Source organism: Diadema setosum, chromosome 1 (genome assembly GCF_964275005.1).
Source record: "Diadema setosum chromosome 1, eeDiaSeto1, whole genome shotgun sequence".
Lineage (NCBI taxonomy): Eukaryota > Metazoa > Echinodermata > Echinoidea > Diadematoida > Diadematidae > Diadema > Diadema setosum.
The window spans coordinates 27,875,781-27,889,901 of NC_092685.1; positions in this window are offsets into that span (position 1 = coordinate 27,875,781).

Here is a 14,121-nt window from a genome sequence, read left to right on the forward strand (position 1 = left end):
TCAGTTTTACAAGACCTGCGGCTGGAATACAAACTTCTAGCAACACAAACGGTAGTTTAGATTCAATTTTGAGTTTTGGACAGAATGCCTTCATGCGTGAATAATATGTCAATATCTATATCCTCTGTGTTCTCTTTGTATTATTTCACGTCATTTCATCAAACTGATTCTACCATGAATAAAACTTAATAAGCAATTGACGTTTGGTTTCTCAGATTAGTTCATGTATTTCCAGGTTTACCCAATAAAAAAATATATATGTATTTAAGGGAAAAAACATACAAAATAAGGTCAGGATATCTAAGTAAGGGTATTAAGGACAACATGGGTATGATAGGGTAGAGCATATCTTTAGTATAGGCTTTACTAAGGGAAATAACCAAGTTAAAGTATAAAGAGTGAGACTATGAGAAATATGAACCATTGCATCATTTACTTTATACACATTTTGCATGAATTGACAAGGAAGAAATATTATTGAAGAGCATATAAAAAATATATATATTTTGCATGGAAGGTTAATGAAATTGATTTAGGATAAAAATGAAAAAATACAAAATATGTTAAAAAGAAAAATCGTTGTTGCATTTGAAGATTCTAGTAATGACAATACACATCCCAAGGCACATACTGGTCATACCCAAAAAGAAAAAGAACAAAAACAAAAACAGGGGAAAAAAACGCACGCAGACACCCGCATACACACACACACTCACTCACTCGCTGAACGCGTGAATGCTGCACTGAGAATTTATAGTGGAAAATTTTCAGCGAAGAACAGGTCATTACATGCGGGAATGCTTTTGTAAGTGTGTGATAGGGGTGCATATAGGCCCGTTATAGCATCATTCCCTTCGCTTTGTGGAGTGGAAAAACAGTTACATAAAAGGCGAATGAAAATCAATACCAATCAATAAATGATACGAAATCCCTGACGCATAATATACAGTAGATACGCTCTAGAGTAAGTCGACCATAAAACGCCTTCGAAAATGAAAAGAATATATTAATTAACGTACTGATTGGTGCTCCGGGTCAATCCTGAATGGTAACACTGATCACACATCTCCCCCCCCCCCCCCATCTCGACCTGAGGGAAAGATTTTTCGTCACAACCCTTGCTTGGGGAGTTATGGCTTTTTGATGTTATCTATTTGTGATTTTTTTTCTTGTTTTTTGTTGAAGAGCCCCAAAAATGTGTGTTGGGGGTGATGCCCCCCCCCCCACCTCCAGTTTCGCGGCCCCTGTAGCGTATGTCAGAGTTTTGTCTGTGTTATGGCATTTCACTCACCTACCCCTCGAGATTTAAAACAAAAACAAAAACAAAAACAAAAACAAAAATAAAACAAAAACAGAACCAAACAATAGATTTGAGTTGTCAGAAAGGAAGACAGGAACAAGAGGCAGAAAGAGATTGGTAGATTCAAATGTCTACTAGTCCATTTGTTTTCTCTGCTCTCTGATATTTACGGTCTGGTAACTGACGTATTTGGAAACGATTATTATTTCGATAAGAATTGCTTTCATGCCACCTACCTTTTTGTGCAGCTTCTGTAAAGAGGTCAACCTTTGCTCGCTTGTCTGCGAGAGCTCTCTTGAGTTTCTAATTTGTTAAATTAAAAGTTAAAATTTTGAATATTTCACAAGCAGACTGGTGCAAATCAGATGTTTATGGTACTTTGATCGTGTAGAAAAATCATTTGATGTGCAACACTACTGTATAGTACCCAACAGTTCACACTAGCTCTGCAACAGCTTATTGCTTCACTTCACGGTCATTTGGGGAATTTCGATTATTCTTTAAATCTTTCCGGTCGATAGGCCTACTTTTGTTCCCACAATTGCGTTGCTTATGCCATGCTAACAATGCTAGGATTTACCAGGAAGGAATGTTGTAAGGGAGTGGTGATTAACACATCTATGGACATCCTGCTCCACTATCATTGCAGACTCCTATATGAGTTTCGATTACTGAACTTACACTGCAGTGTATAGCGATTGCTGGTTGCGACGTTCTAACCGTCATTTTGGCCACACCCAAAGAGGTTCTATAATAGAACCTCTTTGGCCACACCGTGTCGTGGTGGTCTTGGCCAGGGCAGCGCCAGTGCATCCTACCGTTGAGGGCGGAAGTCTTCATTGATAGACGCTCAAGCGGGACCCTTGTTTGCTACATTTACATGAATGTAACTGCTGCCTCTGCTCCCCTAATCCGCGGGATAAAATCACAGCGGGAATGGGGGCCCGAATGGGGGATTACGAAAGAAGAAATGTCCATGACCCGTTCGATTCCTTATTTTGAAAGAAAGTACAGTGACGGGTGATTACATAGCAGGGAAGCGATTGGGTTAAACCGCTTATGAAAACAAGATCCGAGGTGATACAAAACAGGTGAAACGTTTAAATAATGTAAATGAATTGGAGAAACAGTCATGTGGCACGGTCGTGGTATAATAAAAAGGGTATGCGATTTCACAAAAGAGTTGACCTGAGTGAGCAATCGGGTTAATTAGTTACGGAAATGTACCGGACCTGATCAGATGTCTTACGTCCAATGAGATGTTACGACGGAAAATCATACTGACGTTAGATTATGCCCCGATGTTGTCGTAGCTGGAGAGGATGTTCCAAATTGTCTCTGTTCAACTTCCTCTTTTCGGCCAGCAGTGGACCAATCTCCATGAGTAGAGCTTAAAAAAAAATCAACCAAACAAAACAAGCAGGCGACGGTTCTGCATCAGCTGCATCATTGGCCCTTTAAAGGTATTATTTACCATTTGCAGATGACACAAAAACCCAACTTTAGTGCTTCAAAATGGCTTGTGCCGAAAGGGTGGGTTGGGTGGTGGCGCGTCGCGTTAATGGAACACCACCCTTCGTCCAAAGCCCCACCCCCCCCCCCCCGGTTTTGCCGAAAGGGTGCGTTGGGAGCGTTGGGTCGCGTCGCGTTGACTGGAACCCCACCCTTCGTCCAAAGCCCTCCCCCCCCCCCACCCCCCCGGTTTTGCCGAAAGGGTGCGTTGGTACTTTTTCTCATGTAATATTAAAAGACGAGTTTTGAATTTATATTTAACCTTCAAACAACCATTTCAAAGAGGCTATCGTCCGGATCGGTTTACACGTACTCCATTACCACTTGGTCTACAGCCAGTTGGTCTAGTCATCATTTCGTCCAATTACTGTTTGGTCTAATTGTTATTTGGTTTAATTACTATTTGGTCTACAGTCAATTCGTTTGATAATAGCCATTTGGTCTATTTTTGGTGTATTATGAGTTGGTCTAATTCCTTTTCGTCTAATCATCAAATGGTCTAAAATAAAACCAAATTTGTCCAATATAAATTTGGTGTACACATCAATAAAAAGGCCACCCCCCCCCCCCAAAAAAAAAAAAAAAATAGCCCAGATGGTCATATAGACGAAACGATGATTGGACCAAATGGTACCTGATTAGACCAGGAGGCTGGCTAATTAGACCAAATGACAATAAGATCAATGGTTATTAGACTAAATGTGTGTAGACTAAATGATGGTAGACAGAGGCTAGACCAACTGGGCAATGGACCAAAATTAATGATGTGCACACCAAATTTACATTGGACATATTTTGTTTTATTTTAGACCATTTGATGATTAGACAAAATGGAATTAGACCAACTCATAATAGACCAAATCGGTATTTGATGAAATAAATTGGTGTTAGACCAAAAATAGACCAAATGGCTATTATTAGACGAATTGACTGTAGACCAAATACATGTAGTAATTAAACCAAAATTACACCAAACAGTAATTGGACGAAATGATGACTAGACCAACTGGTTATTAGACCAACTGATATTAAACAGTCTGTTAGACCAACTGGCTGTAGACCAAGTGGTAATAGAGTGTAAACCGATCCGGACGATAGCCTCTTTGAAATGGTTATTTGAAGGTTAAATATAAATTCAAAACTCGTCTTTTAATATTACATGAGAAAAAGCGTATCCGGGCACTTACCCCCTGGGCAACCACCCTCCGGATAACTACCACCCGGATAATTACCCACCAGGTCTATTCCCCCTTAGGGCAACTACCCCCCGGACAACTACCCTCCTAGGGCAATCACCCTCCAGGGCCATTACCCCCTAGGACAACTACCACCCGGTCATCTACCCTCCTAGGGCAACTACACCCAATGGCAATTACAACTAGGACATCAACCCCCCAGATAATTACCCCCTTGGTAACTACCCCCTGGATGACTACCCCCCGGATAACTACCCCCAGATAACTACCACCCGGACAGCTACCCCCTGGATAACTATCCCCCGGATAACTACCCCCTGGATAACTACCCCCCTCGGATAACTACCCCTGGGTAACTACCCCCCGGATAACTACCCCTGGATAACTACCACCCGGATAACAACTCCCCGGATAACTACCCCCCGGATAACTACCCCCGGATAACTACCACCCGGATAATTACTCCCCGGATAACTACCCCCAGGATAACTACCACCCGGATTACTACCCCCCCCCCCTTAACCATACCCCGAACCCCGCCCCCGAAAGTTACCACCCGTTGTAATTTTTCCATAAGTTCATAACACCATATCAGAAGATGCACCTTTCTCTTACACTGCCATCATTTACTCTTTTGGCTTGCCATTTTCTACCGTTATAACACATTAGACGATAAACATAAGAAAAGGAGAGTTGATTGCACTGCAATTCATATTCCCTTAACATTAGCGAGGGACCCTTCGATTAAAGCCATAATTTCTGATAGGATCCGGGCACGGTTTTATAAATGTTATCAGTCCTGATAAGCTGTCAGTTCCACACAATTACCAATCGTTGTAGGTCGATCAAAGCAGGTCCATGGTAACAAGTCAGTGACTCGAGCTTATCAACCAAGCAGAACCCATGGTTTTATTGAAATTATTAGAGACTAACAAGATGTCATAACTGGCAACTTTTATCAAATGGTGCCCTAATCTGTCATAAGAGTAAAATTACAGCTTGTTTTACATACAAGTAGAATTGTGCTAGTTTTCAAATTAAATGTTCTCGACACTGAAATCAAGTTCAAATATAAGTTAGTCTGATTAGAAAGAGTAAAACATTACGAGTTTAACGGTATTTCGTTTCTTTTTCTTTTTCTTTTTTTTTTTACAAAACACCCCTAGTTGTTAACGAAGTCTTTTGTCCTGCACCCTCTTTTTGAATAGATCTATAGAGAGTTGTAGTTGACAGAATCCTTTTTGCATTATAGGGCTGCTCTGTTTTATCCCGGCCATTTCAAGAGTATTTTTTTTTTCACAAAAATTTGAAACCTTCTTGGAATAACATGCTCTTTAATATTTCGTAAGGGGTTTCTAATTATCTCACCCAAAAGATGTTTAAAACCTGAACTTAGGTCTCGACTAAAACCAGACGATATGAAAAAATGTTGGTTTTTTTTTTTCCAATTCAAATAGCAAACGTTGTTCGAAAATAACAATGAGAGACGTAATTTTCTGAGGGAGAGTTACTGTAAGAGGGGTGATTGGTTGGAGCCTAATTTTAATAAGGAGTAATTGTCAAGGGAGGTAATGCTCCGCGGTGATCATACCAAGGAGGTGACAATCTCTTCCCACATCCTTGATAAGTACTATTTGTTAATGCCCAATGATGCAGTAGGGCAATTCTGAAATGAGTGTTAACGATATAACAGTAAAATAGTTACAAAATTGATGAAACAATGCAAAGAAAGCAAATTAAGACAGAGATGAAGTACACAAATAAAGATACAGTGAACTCCCGTTACAACGAACACGGTTATAACGAAATTTCGTTATAACGAAGCAAAACTTCTGGTCCCAAAATTATCGCCATTAAAGTCTATGGTACAAAATTAGCTTATAACGAAGACGATTATAACAAAATTTTCGTTACCACGCAGTCTTTTCTGAGCGCCACTGACAAAGAAAAACAAAAGAAATGTGCTCCTTTACAACGAAATGCGGATCGCATTCGAAAATGCGTAGCGGAACAAGCATTTTTATAGTGTCTCTGCATGCATGAGCGAACGCTTCATATCATTGTATGTTCATTCCGTGTATCACGCACAGTTTCCGAGGGGAACTTGCGTTATTGTAATACAATAATCTGAATTCAGATAAGGTTTGTTTCATTACAAAAAGAATCGTTAATCCATGGTGGAAAAAGGTGAGTACAATAACAACACTTAAGAATTGCAATCCTTATAATCGTCTTAAGATAAATAAATCTTCGAAATAACTAACCTTTCTAATTTTTTTTTTTTTCATTAACAAACTTTCTTCGGAATAACGAACCTTATTTCATTTCGGATGAAAAAGCCTTCGGAACAACGAACTTTCTGAATAGTGAACCTTTCTCATTTTTTTTCTATATATAGTTAACCTTCAGAATGACGAACCTCATTTCATTTTCAGATCAACGAACCTTCGGAAAATGAACAATATATTATCTTAACTTAAATTATGAACTTTCGGAATAATGATTCTTCGGAAATGCGAACCTTCAGATAAACAAGCCATCGGAATCCCGGGAATGGCAAAACTTCGGAATAAGGAGCCTTCGGAGTAACGTAGTTAAGTAAAAAAAAAAACTTTGGAATATCGAACTGTAACCAAATCCTACACCGTCATTTTCTACACATGTGTGACAACACAAACAACTTTATGCTCTTTTTAAAATGTAATATTTAAACGAAATTAAAAAGGTACTCTCCCATTTCACATAGCTTTCCAGCGTATGATGAGGATTCAACAAACAGAAATTTATTTTTATGCGTGGTTTCCTTCTTTTCGTTATACATTGCATATTATTAGAACGATATTTCGCTAAAACGAAAAAAAAAAAACCAAACAAACAAACAAACAAACAACTGTCGGTCCTGGGCATTTCGTCCTAACGGGAGTGCACTGCACATGAACACACGAGATAAATCCATTGTAATGAGAGAAAGAGGAAAGGTGAGTAATGAATGACAGGAATAGACTACCTTCACGGTACATGGACAGAGAAAAGCGAGAGGGAAGAGGAAGATGATGGGTCAAAACCAGGGCACGTGAGGCATGAGATATAAGCTCCTCAAAATAAAGAAGTGTTACATGGAGTTGTGGTAAACGATAGACGATTGTGGTTAAAAAAAAATGCTAAAAGTGAAGTGTAACATTTCTTCAAAATGTCTTTAGTTCAATGGTAAAGGCATTCAAACTTAAAACTTCTTTTATACTACTATCAAGAGAAATCCGAAATTTCGGAACAGTAAAAGAAAATACAGATTTAGCGAAAATAGTTTTGGTTAAAAGGCATTGACATTTACTGGATTACCGGGTAGGATATGCAGGGACAGTTTCGTTTTTGATGAACATAGAGTCAAAATACAGAAGGGAGGAATTAAGCTTGTACATAAATCGTCCTAAATGCAAACGATACATATCGTAAATCCTTAAGATGTTGTTTTCATAAGTATGGCATCTCCGTGATTCCTGGTAAATGATACAAAGAACTTCGTTTCCTGTATTATAGTAATAATATTCTTTTTATTAAAAGTAAAAGTGGGGGAGGGGGGCAATGACCCGGGTGGTAGTTGTCCAGGGGGTAATTGATTGGTGCACTGTCCTGGGGGTAATTTTCCTTTTGATAGTTATATAGGGGAGGGGGAGTTATAGGCCTACTTATCCGGGGTAATCATTCACGGGAAGTTATCGGAGGGGGTAGTTATCGGGTGGAAGTTATGGGGTCTAGTTATCGGAGGAAGGGGTAGTTAATCTGGGGATAATTATACTGGTGGTAATTATCTGGGGGGTAGTTATCCGGAGGGTAATTATCCGGGGGGTAGTTATCCGGAGGGTAATTATCCGGGGGGTAGTTATCCGGGGGGTAGTTATCCGGGGGGTAGTTATCCGGGGGGTAGTTACCCGGGGGGTAGTTACCCAGGGGGTAGTTCTCCGGGGGGTAGTTACCCAGGGGGTAGTACTCCGGGGGGTAGTTATCCAGAGGGTAGTTCTCCGAGGGGTAGTTACCCAGGGGGTAGTTCTCCGGGGGGTAGTTATCCAGGGGGTAGTTATCCGAGGGGGTAGTTATCCAGGGGTAGTTATCCGAGGGGTAGTTATCCAGGGGGTAGTTTTCCTAAGGAGGAATAGCCCTGGGGGGTGATTGCCCTAGGAGGGTAGTTGTCCGGGGGGTAGTTGTCCTAGGGGGTAATTACCCTGGAGGGTAATTGCCCTTGGAGGGTAGCTGTCCGGGGGGTAGTTGCCCTAGGGGGGAATTTTCCTGGGGGGTAATTATCCGGGTGGTAGTTATCCGGAGGGTGGTTTTCCAGGGGGTACTGTTCCTAGAACCGAGAAAAAGTACCAACGCAACCTTTCGGCAAAACCGGGGGGCTTTGGACGAAGGGTGGGGTTGGCTTTGGACGAAGGGTGGGGTTCCAGTCAACGCGACGCGAACCAACGCTCCCAACGCTCCCAACGCACCCTTTCGGCAAAACCGGGGGGGGGGGGGGGGGCTTTGGACGAAGGGTGGTGTTCCCATTAACGCGACGCGCCACCACCCAACCCACCCTTTCGGCACAAGCCCTTCAAAATACACTGTAGTGCTCAAATGTGAGTAAAGGATAGAAACAATCAATGCAAAAATGTGAATCGCATAATCAATGTTAAGTATTGTTAAATATACAAAATGTGAACAATGGTTATAATAAAATTTTCTACGATAAACCGACTACAGTTATAGTTTGAGAAAAATAGTGAATATCTCCTTATATTTTACTCTCTATTGTGACATTTTTACCTGGTAGGATGGTTCATGATACAACTGACCCACACATGCATCAAATGTAATAACTCAAACCTTTTTTATATCACTGCTCCCAATGGTAAACAGTACCTTCAATTTACCCTGGGTTTGCGGCGGATGGGTCAGGTCAATACACCGGGTGCACCCTGCCTGCTCATTACAAGGAAGTGAGGAGGGATTTGTTACGTTCATGAATTGTCACACGAACACACACACATACACACACACACAAACACATACAGGACCTCCACATATTGTGGGTGTTTGGCCCTTATAAATATTCATCTTCATAAACGTGTACACGTAAATTGAGAAAATGCAGCAATATTGATAGAACACATCACTGAAAGTTTGAGGAAAATCGGACAATCCATTCAAAAGTTATGAAATTTTGAAGTTTCTGCTCAGTCACTGCTGGATGAGAAGACTACTACTGCTCGAGATGTCACATGTGTAAAACAATATAAAGAAAATAATATAAAGAAAATTCAACACATTTTCACTTTTCTCGCATAATAAAAGAGCACTTAACTTGCCTCTTTCAGAAGGCAGGGGAAATAATATTACCCTTAACATACGTCAGTAACAAGTCGAGAGAATGTGTACCCCCCCCCCCCAAAAAAAAAAAAAAAAAAAAAATCATGTACACTGTATAATTCTCTGTTTATTTTCCTTATACAACGTATCATTCTACGCATGTGATATCATAAACTGTAGTAGTCTTCTCATCCAGCAGTGACTGTGCAGAAACTTCAAAAATTACATAACTTTTGAACAGATTGTCTGATTTTCCTCAAATTTTCACTGATGTATTCTACAAATCTTGCTGCATTCCCTCAATCCACATGTATATGAAGGTGGATTCGTCCTGTAACACTTCATGAGCATGCTACAATTTTGCACTACAGGACCAAGGGCATGAAGTCCCCTCAGAGGGAATAGACAACCGGGATGACAAGCCTCGCCTAAACGCGCACCCACTGCTACATACTGGGGGACTTGAACCAGGTGCACGTCACCAGACCGACACCCACGAGTCATACAGCTTACGAGTTATACAGCCCACGAGTCATACAGCCCATGAGTTCGACACCAAGCTAACAAGGCCCACGAGACTGACTCATCAAACTCTGTGTTGTATCTGTTGAACTCGTGGGCTGTTTTTACCTAATGTCGGTCTCATGGGCTCTATTTGCCTAGTGTCGAACTCGTGGGCTGTAGGACTCATGGGCTGTAGGACTCATGGGTGTTGGTCTAGTGGGATGACCCCCTTGAACCAGGGACCTCATGCCTCAGGTTGTATCCACAGAGTCACAACCTAAGTGTATTGAAGTGCACTGACTGTGTGCACTTCTATACTGTCCGGTCACAACAGCCCCCTCTATGTTATGTTCCCTCCAAGGGACAGTGTTTTGCCTCATGCTAACAAATCTTTCCTCAGCTGGTAACCACACACAGCCTTGTCGCTGTACATAACTTAGTGTGCACAGCGTCTGGTCGGGCAAATCAGCTGGGTGCAAACCCTAGCCCTTAGATTGAAAGGCATACAATGTGCATACAATGTACATATTGCATAATTAGGAAATCATCCCTGTACATCCGTAACAGCATCAGCAAACCAAAATGCCTAACATACGATGAGCAAACTGTAAATAACCACACAGAAACACGATTATGTACGTACATTAGAAGTATACATGTGTAATTCAGGCATCACGCTTGCCCCAGTCCAACAAGGTTCACAGCAGGAAAGAACATGTACACACATTACAAAATACATTGTACGTACCCAATGCAAATCAATCATACTTACGCAGAAACTGAACAACTGCTACAGATGACAGAAATTAACTGTGATTTAACTATGGCATTTTTTTTCTTTAAAATCATGCAGATCACTTATTTCACTGTAGTTCTCATTTCTAGCTTCTAGCAAATTCTCAGACCTACAAAACGTTTTTGAGGAGTTGGGCACAGCAAAACAAACCAGTGTACCTGGTGGTATGATGCGATGGTTGAGACTAAACTACAAGACAACAACTATTCATTTCCTTGGAACTTGGAAGTATACAGCACTGTGCATACATCAACTAGAAGGGTAGACAATTTAACCAGCAGACATACATACGTATTGCCCAGAGGACAAGTTGTAAAATCACATCACTTTCATTGAGAGACGAGCTTTTGCCACCAGCTCAGTATTTCAGCACTCCTTTCTTCCCCATTTGTGATGAAAATGAACAACCCCAATACACTGCCTTTACAGAATATTCCCTAAAATACTTTCAAATTGTCAACGATTTCATTTCGTTGGCAGGTGCTGTCACTAACTCAAATACAGTACATGTACTTCTTTTCTTTTCTTTTCTTTTTGGCTTTGTTACTGTGCATATACAAATTGTCTGTGCAAGGTTTCTGTAATACTGCAGCAAGTGACACACTTCTCACTTTCAAAGATGATTCGTTGCATTTGAATACAAACACAAAGGAATTAGGCAATTGCAAACCAGAATATAAAAGTCTGGTACTGACTCAGAGGTCTATCAATTCTGACCTTTGCCTCGATTTCTGAGTTATCATAGATAATGATGATTCCATTTTTGTTTTATTATCCCAAACTGATTGGTATACTGATGTATAAGGCACATTTCATACAATGGTCCTTTTGCAAATGTGAATCAAAGTGTTCATCTGAAAAGTGTCCATTTTGCTATGAAGCTGTGTATCCCTATTTTTATGTATGCACTCATAGCACTATCAGTAAAACCTACAGTAAATTACATCCATAGCGATCAACGCTGGAAACATCAGGCGACAATCACCCTCATTTTGATGCATATAATGATAACTCAGCAAATACACAGATGACAAAACGTACACACATACAGTCAACCTCGCCCTTGTCGACCTTGCACAAGTCGAAAAATTGGCCAAGTCGAAGAAAAATTTTGCTGCTGATAGATATGTACATGTGTTCACTCTACAATGCTTGTGTACGTCAAATTTCATGCAAGTCAAAGAATCTCCTCCAGTCCCTTTGGTTTCAATGTAGGCAAAGTTGACTGTACCTTCTAAACCCTAGAGTCATATGATGTACACGGTAAACTCCTGATAAATGACTGCATTTAACTAAACTATTGAGTGCTATGTTGGCTCTCAACTACTGTCATGACACCTCTATACAGAGCACCATCTTTTATTCTCTGGTGCTACAAAAATGGTGGAAGTTTCAGCTCAGTGCTGACTTACTCTCCTACATATTCCGTCATTTCATTCATGCTGCATTGCAGTTTTCAGAAGCTTTTCAACCCGATGGTCAGGCGATCACTTTCCTGTTGATCAATATTTGATTGCATATATATACTATGCCACTCTTTTCCTGTCTCAGGCAAAGATGAACTTTACAGCGAAGACGTGAGCGTTTACATTTTACAATGCACATTTTGGAACATAGAACAATCAGCAATTACTTTCACATTAATCAATTAAAATGAAACATAATGCTGAAATAAAAAAACAGCAAAAGTTAGACACATGAAAAGCAGAAATTGATACATTACACTCGCATGCAGTGAAACCATTTACTAGATGCACATCTAAGATGTGTGACTACAATAAAGGTTATATGAAAAACACTGCGCGGAAAGCCCTCCCAGCCATCATTTTGTCAGAAACATTGTTTCAAACTTCTGTCCACAGACACAAAATGCTCCTCCATCTGGATACCAAATATTTCTCAGCAAGTTAATGGTGTAAAACTGTTTCCCCCTTCCCTCAATAGTCTGCAAAATGTACACAAACCAATCCCTGATTGATAATTTACTCAGGCCATTAACCCTCAATAAGAAATAATGTGCCTTAAAAGGGATGGTATAGTTTTGGTTGAGGTGGGGATTCAGATTTGAACTCTTTATGAGATAATTAGGAAACATGTTAAAGAACATACAATTCTATTAAAAAGAAATTCAAAGTTTAATTGTTGAAAATCGGTTTTGAAACAGCCGAGATATCAAAAAAAGAAATAAAAACAAAGTGACCCTAATAAAATGTGGGTCCCACCTTTAATTAGAACCTCTTTGTTTTTTTGATATCTCATCCATTTTAAGACCAATTTTCATCAGATAAACTTTGAATTCCTCTTAAAATTGTATGACCTTTACAATTTATGAGGTTTCTCGTTATCTCACAGAGAAGTTGGAAACCTTAAGTCCCATCTTAGGCAAAAAAAAAAAAATTGTTGTATTGGCGTAACCCGCCCGACCCTAAAAAACCCCCCGACCCTGAACTTTTCAAAAAAAAAAAAAAAAAAAAGGAAATACATCGTTTTTACTGAGAGAGGGCGCGATACGGGTTTGCGAATTATCAAAAACAACAGCAACAACAGCTGGTGTCAGGAAATGGCCGCGAAGTACAACGTGTCGGCGACCGGCAAGTCCGGTTCGAAGATTTTATTTAATGTTATGCGAAGAATCGATTTGTCAGTGGCGCTGGGTGATTTAGCCCAGGAATTTGTTCATTCGTATTCTGACCGGTATGTCACGACGGCTTTTAAACCGGTGATATAACAAACTTTGGATGCAACAGACCCTCTCTATCGAATGGGGTTTTGTTAAATATGAGTTTTACACATAAAATACAGGTAGTTTAAAAAAATAAAAAAATAAAAAAAATCCGCCCGCCCGACCCTATTTGAAATTCTCATGTTACGCCAATACATTTTTTTTTTTTGGCCTTAACCAAAACTACATCATTCCTTTAAGACTGACATATCTAAGGCAATGATCTGACTATATCACAGAATGCCTTCACTTGCACTTCAACTGTAAAAGGTAAACATTCAGTGAATGCAAAATTCATGGCACACGTACACTGTAGTAATATGTGAATGCTGTGCACATGTCTTTTAAAAAGCAAACATACCGAATGGATAATATGGGGCAGTTTAGCAACATCTCACAGCACATTGAAGCCACTCTTTATCATTTGCAGATGAAGAAGAAGAAGAAGAAAAAAAAAAGCTTTAGTGCGTTAAAGTACAGTAGTTCTAAAATGTGAGTTACATAGGGATAGAAACAACCAACGTAAAATGTTGATCAGTATAATCAATGTTAAGTTTATTAAAATTGTTTCTAGAATAAACTGTCTACAGTTATGATTTATTGAGAAAATTAGTGATACGTATCTTCTAACATTTGCAGCTTTATTGCAATTTTTTTTAATGGCAGAATGTTCTGTGATAGAACTGAACTATACATATGCATCAAATGAGATAAGTCACGCATTTTTTTTTTTTTATCACTGCTCCCA